Source organism: Seriola aureovittata, chromosome 7 (assembly GCF_021018895.1).
Source record: "Seriola aureovittata isolate HTS-2021-v1 ecotype China chromosome 7, ASM2101889v1, whole genome shotgun sequence".
NCBI classification, from domain to species: Eukaryota; Metazoa; Chordata; class Actinopteri; order Carangiformes; family Carangidae; genus Seriola; species Seriola aureovittata.
The window spans coordinates 4538254-4554397 of record NC_079370.1 but is presented as its reverse complement, the minus strand read 5'-3'; the positions used below and the strand labels follow the sequence as shown (position 1 = coordinate 4554397).

The 16144-nt window shown below is 47.1% G+C and overlaps 1 long non-coding RNA gene across 6 annotated transcripts in view; it reads right to left on the bottom strand.

Moving 5' to 3' along the window:
• Positions 1-7166: 7166 nt before the first annotated feature.
• LOC130172604 (uncharacterized) overlaps positions 7167-16144 on the bottom strand; it is a 16150-nt gene continuing 7172 nt past the window's right edge. For all 6 annotated transcript variants that reach the window (XR_008828306.1, XR_008828305.1, XR_008828304.1 and 3 more), the window contains 2 exons: positions 12201-12463; positions 7167-8895 (listed from right to left, as the gene is read on the bottom strand). This is a non-coding gene — a long non-coding RNA (uncharacterized LOC130172604). The remainder of the gene's footprint in view (positions 8896-12200; positions 12464-16144) is intronic.

Sequence of the window (16144 nt, the reverse complement as noted above, 5' to 3'; positions counted from 1 at the left end):
TGTTACTAGAGCTCCAGAGAGAAGCCTGAGAGAGGAGATTTAAAACCACACTGAGATGGTTTTTGGTTCTTAAAACCACAAATATATTTTCTTACGGATCAATGCTTCAAATAAAACACAGAAGAAGAGGAAAATATGGAGCTGGTGTCAGATTTAGACGAGAAGCGATTGATAGATACCAGATATATCAGGCTGATTTGTATGAAATGAAAATGTGGAATATTATAATTGAAAGCCGCACCTCTTGTGTTCAAACATTTACATTTATACATTTGTCAGACGCTTTTATTCGAAGCGACTTACAAGTGAGGAGCAACACTAAAGCTTCAGTGCAGGAGGAGACCTTGAGGTAAGAAATAAATCTGTTCAATAAGACAAAGTGCAGGGAGATCAGGTGAAGAAGAGTGAGGTGCGACTTGTTAGAGAGCGATTCATTCAGTGTCAACATCAAACAGCTGCAATAAAGAGCTGGAGCAGCGTAATGTCTGATACAGAGTCGTTTGAAGCTACTTATGGGAAAACAAAAGGATAAATGTACATTAGCGCATGAGTTCAAAAGCACATTATACAGTATTTTATCAGGGAAAACATTCTTATCCTCATAGGAGGCGCGCTGGTCCGTGTATGGGCCCATTAGACGGTTCTGAACATGTTCTGACTGAGTTAAACAATTAAACGTTGGTCAATACAGACAGGCTGTACCTCCTTAGATCGGTCAGAGTCTCTAGAATTCAAATATTCACTTCATTTTGCGCTAACCATAAACACATAAATACGATTTATTAATATCCACCAGCATTGTTTACCAGCTGAGTGTGGTGACTGCCTACCGTTTAGACGTGTAGAAGTGCGATTCTCTCCCCATTCCTCCGTTAGTTGTATTCCTTTAGTCCGTAACGGACCACAGGTCACAAAAATCAAAAAGGGTTCCTTATAAAAGTATTCCAGGTTGTGAATATCGTCCTGAGAAGTCCAAAGTTAGAAAATAAAACATAAAGGCCTAGTAAACTAAACTATGAGGCTCAGAGGCCTTGAAGCTTCACAGAGGAGTTTTTGACAATGTGTAGAAGTATTGTGGAGTTCTTTCATTGTTCCTGTATAAAGTATTTCCTCTCGGCGAGGACTGAAAAACACTTGTATGAGCTGATGTAGTTTAGTTTTAGTTTTAGGTTGGGTTGCAGTCACATGCAGAACAAGCACATTTTCAGAAACTATGTTACGTTTCAGGTGAGGTCTCATAAATGCATTTTGGCCTTACAGTTCTTCTGTTGTAAGCTTATTACATTTACACAGGCAAATGGAGGCAAACAGGGTTTTAAACAGGTGGGAAGGAAACACATTATTCTCTTGTTTTCTCTGTTCTCAGCCTCAGACTCGTCTGGATCAGACGTCTGACACGGCGGCCCCTCCAGAGTCCAGACAGACCGGTTTCTGGAGGGTCTGGACCCGCTGAATAAAACACATTTCATGCAAGTCACTGAACATTTCCTGTCCCTCACCCACAATACCACCCACCGCCACCAAACACACACACACACACACACACACACACACACACACACACACACACACACACACACAGGCCTTCACCACAGTCTCACACGTCATCATGAGAGCCGCCCAGACGGACCTCGGCCTCCTCGCTGCTTTTTACCTTTTGCCTCCATGTGACCCTGATGTGGCAACACTGACACAATGGCCAGTTTGTGTGTAGCTGTAGATTTAATGCTGGGGAGTAAACAGAGACTGGGGGTGGGGGGTGGGGGTGAGGGTGGGGTGCACTGGGAGGGTGTGGCGCGGCTGTTAAAATGCAGACACTGACAGTCGCCTTGAACTTGAACCCCCCTGAGGTCCCCTTGACCTTAGCTCTTTTCCCGTGCTCCTCTCTGCCCTTGGCGGTGGTGGCGGCCTTTGTTGAGCTGTCGGCATTAACTCTTCACGCCCCCCCCTCCCTCTTTCCAACACTCTCTCCTCCATCTTCCCCTGGGGGCCAAGCCTCCTCTTCTTCTTCTTCTTCTTCTTCCTCTTCTTCTTCTTCCTCTTCTTCTTCTTCTACCTCTTCTTCAGCCACTTCCCCCTGTGCGGCTGATTTTCGGGGTACACCCATCTGGTCTGCGGCGAACGCCCCAGTGGGGAATTTTGTTTTCCCAGAATGCTAATCTGAACCCGAGGGGGTTTCATTCCCACATTCTGGGATCTGGGATTTATTCTTTTGTTTTTGAGGAAGGAGAAGCTCTGCAGGATTCCTGTCGTGCCACGATAAGTAAAAAAGTAGGTGTCACCTCTGAAGTCCTCTGCAGGATTATCATCTGGATTTATGTCTGTGGCGTGACTTTGTTTTGTTTAGTTTTTTTAGGAATTGACTGAAAAAAACACAAGCCGATCATGAATCTGCTGAACCCTCCCCGACATTTGAACTTTAGCCCGACTGCATCAATAAACGTGTACTGGAGCCCCTAATGTTTCGATGTTATTTGATTTTACAAGACTGTAAAACCACATTTAGATTCAGTCTCCCTGGTTGCCCCTGTTTATAGGATTTTGCCTCCTAGCTACTCACTTTCAAAGCAGCTCTGCCCTGATTGTGTCTTGCACCATTATCATTGTTTTTTCGGGAGGTTTTTTGAGAGACTTGTCGCCAAAATTAGGACCTGTCACCGATCAAATACTGATGCAATTTTCAAAGGAGATGCATTACATTTTTGATTTTGTCAAACAGCTCCATGGGTGCGAACAACAGCCTGGATGTTTGCATGGTGAGAGGAGGAGGAAGAAGAGGAGGAGGAGGAGGAGGGGGAGGAGGGGAGGAGAGGAGACGAGTGATTTAATCTGCTAATTTTTCTCAGGTCTTTTGGCTGTTGACAGGCAAGTGTAATGGTCCTTCAAGTAATGGAATCAGCCACTCAAGCAACACATGCACACACGCACACACGCACACACCCGCTCATAGACGCATGCACACACATTCAGCCGCTGAAAGCACGCCTGTTTTGCATATGAATGACATCACCGTAAACTTTTCTGGGGAGTTTTTTTTTTTTTTTTGGCGGTTGGGGAGGACAGAGGGGGACGTGGTGGAGAGGAGCGCCATGAAAGGGAAAACATTAGTCAAATCACTTCCCGCTTCAGTCACCCGCCCCGGCCAAACTACTTGACATTCCACAACAGGGCTCTCTCTCTCTCTCTCTCTCTCTCATCCTCACTTCTTTCGGACGTCCAACTCGTCAGGTTTAGCAAAGTTTAGCTAACCTCCTCTCCCGCTTCGAGTATTTCTCCTTCATTATAAAAACACATAAGCTCTGAGAAATTGCTTCAGGGTGTGAGTGGATTTTAAGCTTAGTGTCACCGTCTCAGCTACATGCTACCTGTCCAAATGACCTCCCTCCAGTTCTAAATGCCGTCGCTGTGGTCGGGTCTGTTTTTTGTTCAAGTTGTTCAGTTCTGTGAGCTTTTCAAAGTTCTCACACGTGCAGCGTTACAACGCTCAAAAACAGGTTTTTAAATCTAGTTTCTGGAAAGCGGCCATTTCGTAGTGGGACGAAAGTGTAATTAACAAAACACTTGCAGTAAGAAAACACACAATAAAGTCTTTTCTAGTGCAGTTTTACCTGAACTCCACCTCAGACACTGTGGCAGTTTTCCAGGCCCGTGTTATTATAAGAAAAAGAAAAGAAAGTGTTTTACACATCAGTGTAATTTCTTCAACAGCATTTCAATGACTTTGTTTTAATGTGAAGAGGTGAAGGAAGTGCTGACAACCTGAGAACCTGGTCTCACTGTGCCAATATCATGTTACCAAGTAAAAGTATTATCTGCAAACAATACTTAAAGTATCAAAAGTAAAAATACACATTATGCCATTATACAGAGAATGAACATAAAGTCCCATCCAGTGTAAAGGTCTGTGTCCATGTGTAGTGTGATTATAGATCAGGTCTAGCTTCTATATTAATACTGTGAAAGTATCAAAGCCTCAGTTTGGTGGTCTCAGTGTTTGGTTCGGAGCGACTCCTTCTGTGATGTCACTGATATTTGTGTCTTTAAAGGTCCAGACTGTATTCAGAAACTGAGCCTTAAAACCAGCCGTCAGGACTTCTGTGACTTTGTGATGTCACAACAATAAAATCCCTGTCAGCTCTGCCATCGACAGCCTCTGGACCTGAACCGTCCAACCTCGCTGGATTTGGTTTTACCTGAAATCTGCTTTATCTTAACTAAAATAAGGGACATTTAATGCATGAATATGTCATTTTAATGCTGTAGCTGGAAGTGGTGGAGCTTGTTCCATCAAAGCTTCAAAGCAATATATTGTGTAAAATGATATGTTTTATGTGTAAAGTCCTTAATCTACAAAGTAGTGACAGCTTTCAGGTACAAGTATGTTAAAATTGTAATTGCATAACTTCATAATATACTTCCACCCCTACATCTAACTGTAGCTTGTAATAAAATGTTTAGTTTTGAGTTTCAGTTTCAACTTCGACGTCATGTGATTTGCAAAGTTAGGAAATCAATCAGAGATCAGAGATCAAATCAATTTCCCATTTAAGAGACTTCATTTTCCAGCTCCAGATATTTTCTCTGCTGGGAATTAAATCAGGACGATTCTCATGTAAAGAGGCACAAAAGTCCCTGGACATGACGGTTTATTCCTGGAGCTCACGAGCCAATCACTGGAGACGACACTGTCACATGGTCACACTCAAAAAAAATAAAAACAAACAAACAAAAAAAGTCTCCTGCAAGTTCCAGTGGATCAATCATCAGATTAAAATGTGTGAATGACAAAAAAACAAAAACAAAACGTTATTGAAATGACTGATGTGTTTTATGTGTAAGGAGTGTTTAAATGCATCAGCGCCATCACTGCAAAGATCGAGTATCTGGAAAGCCTTGATAATCTTCACACACACACACACACACACACACACACACACACACACACACACACACACACACACACACACACACACACACACACACACCTCTTTATTCATCATCTATATTTATTATAATTGGAACGTTTCACAGAACAACAAACCCCTTCAAAAGCATCTGAAGCCATTTTGTCTTTGCTCACTGAACAGAATTGCCGGGGCTGCAGCTCACAGAGGTGGAGGACAGATCTGGACAGGTGCCCACTTTTTCTTGGCGCTGACCACAGTCGGATCCAAAGAGACACACACACACACACACACACACACACACACATGCATCCTCTGTCCTAGCGACCGGTTGCAAACACGTTTCCCTCCAAAATCACACAGAATGGCCTCCTAGGGGAGCATTCCTGCATACCAATGACGATTCTGAGGAACTTGTGAAAGGAGCAGCACCCGAGTTCCTCGACCTTGGACGTGCACCAAAACCCGCCATTTCCCACTTTGGACCCCCACTCGCCACGCCACCACCGCCGCCCCCTCCCCTCCTCCTCCCCTTCCTCTGCCTTCGGCCCTTGTGTAATTGTCAATCAAATAGTCGTGGCTGGAAGTGTGGCCCTTCCATTTTTTTTTGTTAACGATCCGGTCCGGTCTAAGAGGCGGCAATGTCATCGCGGCGCCATCTTGGAAACTGATTCCTTTCGGCCCCATGATCTGATGTAGCAGCAGCCATTTTGTTTTATGTCAAGAAGAAAGCCACGCTCTCGCAGTGGAGGACCTGAGCTCGGTGTATGTTTCCTCCGTCAGAATGCTCAACACGTGAAGCAGGAGGGTGGCGACTTCCTTTCCTTTCCTTTCCTTTCCTTTCCTTTCCTTTTTTCGCAGAGACCTGACAAACGTTTTGAGCATGAACAGCTGTAACTTTGACTGCGATTCCAACATGGCTGCAAATGACAGCTCCGGTTGTACGCCGTCACTCCGGCTTGCTCTGGTGTGCTTAACATTGGCACTCAGTTCATTAAGGCCTATAGCGCTTGGCTAATACAACGTGCCTCTTGGCAGCATGACAAAAACTGTGAATCAGATTATGAGGACCATAATGCCGCCAAGAAACACTGAGGGCGAGGGGAGTTGTCACGGAGGAACGCGGCGCCCGCTCTCTGGATGTTAACGCCTGGGACATAATGTAATTGCAGCCTGCCCTGGTTAATAAGGGCACTGTAATATTTGCATGGAGCTGCTGTTTATGTGTACCACGGCTCATTTCGGCGCGCGGCGCAGCTGTAAACAAGAGGAGAGCGGCTTGTAAAGCCTCTGCATCGAGCACGCAGACACCCAAGGGGGCAGCGCTGAAGCTGCCTTATAAAAAAAAAAAATAATAATAATAAAAGAAAGCTCTTTCATTGAATTACAGGAGACTTCATAAAAGAGGAAGGGAATGAATGAAAAGAGCTGCGTGATCAACCTGTACTGTAAAGGGTTACATTTCATTTGTTTTACAGTGGGATTACCCTCTTTTACATGATAATGCTAATGAATTGTGAGGGGCCCATATGTCAGTGTTGGCGCGTTTGCCATATGTGGTGTCAGACAGCAAATCACATACACACACATACACACACACACACACACACACACACACACCATCACAATCAAGGATGAGGATGCTACTGTGCTCTTTTGTTTTGCCTAAATCCAGAACACCAGTGGGCCGGTGGCGTGTGTGTGTGTGTGTGTGTGTGTGTGTGTGTGTGTGTGTGTAACACTGGCCTGTTACTCATCCACACAACAACACACAGCTCAGGCTTTTCTCTGGTTACTACAGAGGCCATCTTTGCACTGATTCATTTTTTTTTTTTTTTTTTTTTTTTTAAACGAGTACAGGACGCCGCTCTCCTCTGCCGCCGTGCAGCTCGATGCCAAACGCGACAGGAAAAACAAACCCACGTCCCTGATGGTGTTTTGGAAATTGTTTGATCTCAGGGGAATTATGATAATCTTTTCATTTGGCTGTAACATTATGTTGGACCTGATTTTCAGATGACTTCTCTGTGGCGAAGAAAAGCCGCCAGCTACTGGATAAATTTAGATTTTATTCTTGTTTTTTCTGTGTTTCAATATTCCTCATATATATCACATATGTATGTTATTTTACATATTTCACTGTAAAGCTCAGTGATGTGGCGGCTGACTGGACGACCTCTCTGTCAATCACCCGAGGCTCCTCCCACCCGATCACGTGCACATCAAACTTACAATAAAAAAAACAAAACAATGCACAACATCCAGTTTTCCATTGTTTTCAATGTAAACCTTTATTACTATTCCAACACAGTAGTTTTCCACAGAAAGGCACATGTGGTGAACACGTAGCCGTCAGATTGCGTAACACAAAGACGGCCGCTCGTCTAAAACAATAAGCTACGACATAAAGAGCGTTTCCGCACAGATCTGCATTTAAGGAGAAAAAAAAGAGATTTAGTGCAACCCATTTAATTACTTTAGACCACAACTCATGGTTTTCATGCCACTGGACTGATATCACAAGAGTGACTCCTTTTTTTTTTTCCTTTTTTTTTGCCAGAGATTAAAAACATAATTTCAAGCTTATCCAGGCAGATAAGTAATTGTCTTGAGCACTGGGATGTGCATGATTATCAAAAGAATACATTTTCTAAATTAGACCAAGATATCCTCCCTTGAATCAATTGCAAAAGCACTGCATAGACATAGATTGTTTAAAGTAATATTTAAAAGATTTGCATAGATTATCAATCGTAATAAAAAATTTGCCACTTCCTGGAAATTAATATAGAATGAATTAGGCTGCGATAGTACTTGCTTTATTGCATTTGTGTGTGTGTGTGTGTGTGTGTTAATGTCAAGGACAGGAAATTAAGGCGGTGTTTGAAGCCAATGTATTTGTCATGTCTCACCCAGAGATGTAGCATTACAGCGAAGCAGGTGACGGCTATGAGCCAAGCTGCTGCGTCTCAAAGCCTGCTGGGAAGGTTTTAATAGTGTGGCAGGTTCTGTGTACACACACACACACACACACACACACACACACACACAGAACCATGAGCCCTGCTCAGCTACTCCCCTGCTGATCAAATACACTCCTGCCATCAGGAATATTAAATGTGAGAGTCCACGTTTACTCAGACTGCGGCTCGTGGCTGCACAGTCCAATCAGAGTCTGTTAAGGCGGCAAATACGAGACACAGAAACCATGTTCTGTCGTCTGTCACACACTCGCACAACACGCCCACTGTAACTTCTGCATCAGTGTATTAACGACGGGAGTGTCGGCTCCCTCAGAAACCACGTGTCTCGATAACGTCTGGAGGAACGTCTATAAACTACAGCCCAAAAACAACAACAAAAAATCCAAAGTACAAACAAAAAAACAAAAAATGAAGATAAAACAGTTGCATAGAGTATAAAGACGACAGCTCACTCCTTCGCCATTGTGTCGGCCGACACATGGAGCTGTCCAATCGCAGTGCAGTATTATTCACTGCTGCCGTGGGTCTCACATTCACGCGTCTTTGAGTTCTAGCAACTATAACAAAAGCAATTCAAACACAACGCGGGCTACAGCTCATCAAATATCACCTACAGTAAGTGGAGCCTTATGTTAGTTATTAGTTGACACATTATATAGTTTCAAGTCTAATTAATATTGTTTAATGATAATTTACAAACGTCAGAGCCACACCCTCAGAAACACAAAGAGAAGAGTGACGCCTCCAGCTGCTGATCTTCTGTTTCCCCCACAGTGTCACAGTCCATCACCGCCGTGATGTTTGCGTTCACAATCAAGTCCAGCTTTGAGCGTTGGCTCCCATAATGCAACACCGAAGAGGTGAAAAACAGAGCACCCCAACGTCCCAAAGTCATCGCCGTCGTCCGCGTTTACTCCAGGCAGAAAGGCGGGAAACGGCGGCAGAAGGAGCAGTCCTGCCGTCCCTCCGTCTTCTGTTGTGGATCCTCCTGCGCCGACAGCACTCACCTGTAAACACACAAAAAGAGAAAGAGAGCGAGAGAGAGAGAGAGAGAGAGATGACATTAAAGATTCAGCTTCAATTCAGTGAAACACAGAGAGAGGCCAATCATATGAATGTCAGAACAATTATCTGAGACAGTTGACTGTGAGTGGCAGTTTATCAAAAGGAGGCTTATTGGGGGTATTTTCTTGTGAGTCCTAAATCTGGCGGAGGTGAGCGCAGCTCCGTGCACCAGCTGAGGGGATTGAGGCTGAAGTTGAAAGGCCTTAGCGGGAGCCTGGTACGCTACGAGCTGCTAATACAAAGAGGAAGCATGTGACACACCCTAAGCTAGGCTGAGTTGGACTTCAGACGGTCACCAAACCTGCTTCTTTTTCTCTTTTTTTTTTTTTTTTTTGTGTGACATTTTCGAGCAGCTCAGACAAGCAACTTAAAATATTACGGCGGGTCAGCGAGTGCAGGGTGAACCGATAACGCAGCTCAGAGGAAAAAATCGACAAACCGCTGCGCTAATTAGCATCACCCGAGCTATTAGCGAGCATCATGTTAGCCTTGGCATTTAGCATTGCACCGTCGTCGGGAGAGCGGGTGAGAAACAGGAGGGAGGGAGGGGAGGGAAGGGGGAGGAGGGGCTAACAGCGGAGGTTGGTGGCATAAAAGGCAGTTTCGGGTATTGGTGTCGCTTTGAGTTATTGGCATCATGGTCTTGTTTTGTTGAGAGGACTACAGTGAATAAGCTTGTTAATGGTAAATTTACAGCCCCAGCATGTGGCCTAATAAAACCAGGGGATAGAGAGGATGATGAGAATGATTGCAATTTTGTGTGTGTGTGTGTGTGTGTGTGTGTGTTATGGGGAGGAGGAGGAGGGTGGGGTGGGGGTGAGGGGGTGTAGTTAGAGAAAGGGAGAGAGAAAAGTGGAAGGCGCCGGTAATTAAGAGTCTAAAAGAGTGTGAGAGAGGCGCACACCGCTCAAAGCAAACTTTGAGCCTGGATTCCTCACTTTTTATTTATGCACCCCGACTCAAACCCCCCCCCCCACCCCTCTTCACTCTCTCCCTCGCTCTTTACTTGTCTCCCCCCTTGCTGAATGAATAGCTATAACAGTGCTACCGTGTCCCATCTAGAAACACCCCCCACCCCCCAACACCCTCCTCCAATCCTCCAGCCCTTTCTCAGCACTCCCTCCTCCAGCCCGGCCCTGAATAGGGAGCCGAATTGAGCAAACAGTCAGGCTGTCAGCTCAATAGGAGGTCTGGCCGTGAACTTGAAGTCCTTCCCAGGCCCCCAGCCTCACATTAGGGTGGGAGGAGTGGTGGTGGTGGTGGTGGTGGTGGTTGGGGAGACAAGAGGGAGGAAGGGATAGTGGTGATGGGGGGTTGCAGCCAGACTTTTGGGGGGCCCCTACGTGCCAGTGTTGGGGGGGGGGGGGGGGGGTGGGACCCCTGCCACAGAGGTTCCCAAGGCTGGTGCTCATGCCGGAGCAATGGGGGCAGGGTGCCCCAGCTGCCTGCTAACCCTCCCCTCCCTCTGTAGCACTCAGTCTGGGCAGGAGGGGTGCTGATGGTGCAGACGGGACAGTGTCTGCTCCCCTGCCAAAGCTCCTCTAGACCCTCACACACACACACACACACACACACACAACACACACACACACACACACACACACACGAATACACAGATCCAGACACAAGCTGCCGGCCGTGCCCACCCCCTCACCTCGACTAGCTCCCAGCCCTCCCAGGCTTCTCATCATCTCATTAGCCAACGCCAGCCACTCCACTGTCTACTGTTTGCATTGTTTTGGGCTCTGCATAATTTACACAGTAAATTGAGAACGGCCCCAGCCCCCTTCGCTCAATCTACCACCTGTTTATGGAGGCCTGGCTGTGATTAGTGCGCCTCGGGTTTGACACAGTTACCGCACAACTTCTCAGGAAAGCCAAGCGACGCCTCCGTGTTTTTTTTTTTTGTTTTGTTTTTTTTTTAAAAGGCTGCATCCTCCAGAATTTAAAGCCAGAGAGCTCGGCGTGACCTCGTTTGAGACGCGGCGTCACGTCAGGTTTAGTCTGAGGAAAACCTGGAAATCAGTGATTGAAAGTTTGATGATTGAAAGTGAAATTAAACACTTTTTCGATCGCTATCTTTTCCCTAACCTTGACCCTCTCTGTTAGCACTGCAGACTGGCACCCTACTGTAAAGTTAGCATTAGCATTATCTCTCCCCTGACCTCCACACCGCAGACACAAACAAAGGGAGTTCTCTGTTGCGGCGGGACAATGGCGTGCATTGTTTACCGGCCGCCTTACTTAATCAAGCCCAGTTGACGCTAATTGGTGTTTTGGGTTAAGAGGTTTTTCAAAGTTGGGAGCTCCCGGGTCGGAATAATGCTGCCGCACCACAACCAGCTCGCTCAGGGGAGAACAATACTCGACTTGTCTGAGCGCCGACTGCCCTCCAACACTCGCCACTCGCACAAAGAGAGGCTTTCCAGCACCGAGACTCTGCCCCGGCGAGGTCCCACTTCCCTCACTTCTTCACCACCTCTTCTCTATTATTTCACTCTCTCTCTCTCTCTCTCTCTCTCTCTCTCTCGTCTCTCTGCTGCTTTTGTGTGTGTGTGTGTGTGTGTGTTTTGTTACACGCTGCAGTGTCCCTGTATGAGAATGTGAATGGCGGTTCATGGATACCATCACTTCCCACTCGACGGTCGTTCCCGCCTTGACATTTCTCCTGACCTCATTTAAGGAGTTGAAGAGAAACTTTCAGATATCAAACATTATTTTAAAAACATTATTTCACGTCAGAATATGGGAGAGTTCAGCTACATGGAGTTATTTTATTTGTTCAGTAGGCGTAGTTGGTTTGCGGCGTATCTCCAAAATGGCAGCCGCCGCCACCGCCGCTGCTGCCGCCGCCATGTCGGGGCACGTGTGTGAGGATGGCACGAGAATTCCCCAACGGGAAAGAAAACATTGCGCTTCGGAGGACAGATGCCCTCTGAAAGCCTCCTGAGAGAGGCGTTGAGAGCGAGAGTGATTTAATGTGAACACACATACAAAACATGCCCCGCCTCCATCAACTCACCCTCCCCTCCACCCATCGGCGCGTCTCGTGAATCGTGCAATTAACAAACACATGATTAAAAAAAAAAAAACGGAGCCCGTCAGAGGAGAAGAGGAGTAAGTGAGGAGGGCACGAGAGGAGGGTGGGGGGGTTGGTGGATGGAGGAGAAGATGGAGGGGTTGGTGGTGGCGGTGGCGCCGGTGGGAAGATGCAGCGTGGTGGGCGCAGCGGGTTGCGGTGTGTTACCTGCACTGACTGGTCTTCCCACTTCCATTTCATGCCAGCGTTTGCTCTAAGATGGTGGCGCCGGCTGCGTCTCGCTGTACAGGAAAAAGGGGGCAGTCTGCTGAGGATGGAGCGGAGGAGGAGGAGGAGGGAAGAGGCGATGCAGAGGAGGGCGAGGAGAGAGGGAGGGCAGAATCAACAACAACCCCTCCTCCTCCTTCTTTTCCTGTTTTTCAGTCTCCTTTTGCCAGCTCTCCTTCTGTGGTGTTGTGGTGGTCGGTCGCCTGCACAGAGGAAACCAGAGGGTGAGAGGGTGAAGATTTGAGAACGAGGTTTATCCATCAAAACACACGTGTACAGTTCACGAACAGCACGCCACGAGCACACACACACACACACACAAGGATGCATGCATGTATACACACATGCATGCACGCACACACACACACACACACACACACACACACACACACACACACACCTTTTCATGTCTGTTCTCATGGTACAGTCTGCCCCTGAGCATGCAAATGACTTTCATTATGCAAATGTATGCAAATCAGATCCAACCATCTGAGAATCAAGGGTGGGAAAGAAGAAAAAAAAAAAAAAAAAAAAAACTCGACACAGAGATTGAATGAAAGAATGAAAGAGAAAAAGGGACAAGAGAAAAATCCTTTTGAGTGGCAGGAGGCGGTAAGTTAGGTAAACGCTCTGTGGAAAACAACGGTAGCCCAATTGGACAAACACGATTATTTTATTGTGTCTGTGACTTTCTCTCCTTTTTATATTTCATTTCCTGCGTCCTCGTCATTTCACAGGATACACTGTCCTTTATTTATTTCCCACCACCACCAATGTAAACACAAAGATACTTCAATCCAAGGACACTGATGATGAGGATGATGAGGATGAGGATGACGAAGAGGAGGATCTACGTCCCTGACAGCTGCAGCTAAGCGTTGGTGGAAATAATGCTGCATTTTCAGCATGAGCAGAAACGGTAAACAGCTGCTCAGCACTGTTGACACTCACCGGTTAAGCTAACCTGGATTTGACGTAGCTCCAGTTAAATCCCACTGTAACGTTATTGTGCATTTCTTTTTCAGCCTCAACAGCTGACTCAAAGCTCTGTGACTGACTGCAGCTCTGCTCTGTTATTTGGTGCGTGTGCGAGCGGGACTAGCTTAAAGCAAGTCATTAGGTGGCTAAATGCTATTAGCCGAGCACTGTGGACGTCAGATGAAAGAGGTTATGTTTTTAATTCTCTGGAAAATCAGCGTCTGCCTTCCCTCAATGACTTACACCTGCACACGGAAACCTGCCAGTCTAAAAAAGCAACGTAGCACAATGTGGCCAGCTGACTGAGTTCAATATTCACAAGCAGGTGGAGTCTGTATCTCGCAGGTTTAGCCACGTAGCTCCTGGACCTGCTCTATTCAAAGAAATCAACAAAGAAAGCTGACTAATCGGGAACAGAGCCCACTGTCTCGTTTGGTTAATACTCTGAGTCCGGCAGAAAAGATCCTCCATTAGCCAGCGGAGGAGGGAGCCCGGCTTTTGTCTGCGGGTGTCAGTAGGGGAAGGCTACGTCTGAAATTGGAATAAGGTGGTAAAAAACAGGGGTGACTTGGAGTGTGAGAGAGTTGGGGTGGGTAAGCAGGGAGGGGAAGGACTACAGGGGTGGGGTACCGCTGAATGGTGGCAAACCTCTCCTAATTGGCACTTGACATTTTTTTGCCATTGGCACTGGAGTGGGCCAGCTTTCAAGCCCTCTCCGGGTCCTTGTTGGAAAAGTGCCTTATGCAAATATGGCGAATGGGCTCTATTGTGAAGCCTCTGATATTAACAGCTCACGCAACAATGAAATTGTGTGCTCACTCTGGACTCGTAGGTGTGTGTGAGAGAGCTAGACAATGGCAGCGGGAGCAGCTTCAGTCTGAACAGACCCTCCATCGGATGCTTTGCCAAGTCATTTCACCAGAATGGGCTTTTTCCTGAGGACCGGGGGGCTCTCAGTAAAAGCTTTATTAATGACTGAAACAAACAAACGCATGCACTGTTTTGCTCCGGCTCTCAGCGTGGCTCTGTTTGTACTCCTGCTGAATGGCTCGATTTACTGTGGTTGAAAATACTGAAGGTATTGGTAGAAAAGGCTTCACTCATTCACTTTGAAAGATATTTCCACCACCCCCCCTCCCTCCCCCTCCCCTCTTAAAAACATCACTATCTCCGTTCTAAATGTGAAAATGTATTCATGCTTCAGTGCCGCACCGAGCTCCCTCTGATATTCCTCTCTTCCTCTGTGTGCCCGCATTGTTTACCCTTAACTCGCTCCCCTGGGTGAGCACAGCTCCAGATCTAAAGATATCTGCAGAATCCCTTTGGAGAAAACTTCTGCACATCACTGGAGAAATGTGGCAAAAAAAACAAAAAACTGAGCTGCGTTTTCAAAAGTCCTAAGAAATGATAAAAGGCGGGAGATGGACAGCCGGGCACAAACACGCTCTCCACTAAAGCCTCCAAGTCGACAAGGTCTGAAGCGTCCTTGTCGTCTGAAAACACACACACAAAAAAAAGCGAATTTCATCTTCATCTCCCGGCAACTCGAAACCAACAGGGAGGCAAACAGAGCGACGGGGTCGGGCGACAGCAGTCGCCCCCCGTGTGGTCCGAGCGCAGTCAAAGTACACCTGTTACCGCTAAGTTGCCAAACTTAATCTCCTTTGTCTGCAGAGGCCCCATTGACTTCTGCAAAACTGCCTGCGATACATTCATTTCTGTGTGAGTGTACGGGGGGGGGGGGGGCCAGAGGAGGGAATGCCAGCGTCGTAGAAAATAACGGGGTCTGGCCTTCTGCTCCGGCCCAACAGCGAAGCCATTTTCCAAACCCTGTTGGTGTGTCCCGTCAAGAGAAAGAGAGGCAGAGAAAAGGGGGCAAGAGTCACTGGGTCTTATTCAGAAAACTGTCTGGCTGCTCGGACCTGGCAGCGCTGAAAGGGAGGCAAAGGGCTGCATTGTCCCCCAGTGACAAGTGGACTAGCTCTATTGACTGTAAAGTCTACTGGTGGGGGGGCAAATAGGACCCGACCACAATGGCTGTTTTTCTATTTGACACTTGGAGTCTAAATCTGCTTGCCTAGTGCATGAAAGCTAAGACAAACCCACCCTCCTCCTCCTCCTCCTCTTTCCTCTCCCTGCCTTCTTCTCTCCTTCTCCACCCTCTCTCTCTCTCTCCCTCTTTCTATTTCAGACTCTACCACGGGACGCAGAAAAAAAAAAAGAAAAAAAGAAAAAAGAGGGAGCAAAGGCCCTAAGGTGGTTTTTAGGAACCCTCCCATCTTCCGTGCCATTTTCAGGCAGCAGAAGCTCCGACGGTCCCTGCTCTGGGTCCCCAGTGTGAAGTGTTAGTGATATAACTGTGCCACACACAGAGCCAGCAACAAAAGCATTTGCACCATGACATGCGTCTCCCAGGGCACTGCTTAGGGTATAAACACAATCTGTCCCAGACTTCAGTTCCCATTCACTCCCACCCACCCCCCCACAACAACCCCCCCACCCCAACACCCCAACACTATCTGACACAGAAAAGGAAGCAAGAGGAGACGGCACCGAAAAACCCGCCCGACGTCTACCTGTTACACCTTAATGTATAAAAGCACCTGAACAGGCGCAATCGTCAACCCATCTATTATTCACCATAACAGATGGAGGCCGTCGGCGGAGAGCGAACCAGGAACTACTTCTCCGTCCGAGGAGGTTACACCTCCGGATGTCACTCTCCGTCAGGGCCCTCGTTCCTCCCTCTTTCTGAGCCGAGCCCCGAGCTCAAATGTCACACTGAGCACCTGCAATGCAGCAGGCAGGAAACAACTGCAGGGCTCCAGGAGATTGACATTGGAAGGCGAGGTTGCCACACAAGCTTTTAGGGATTTCACTTCGGCCCCTGCACAAATCTGTAGCCT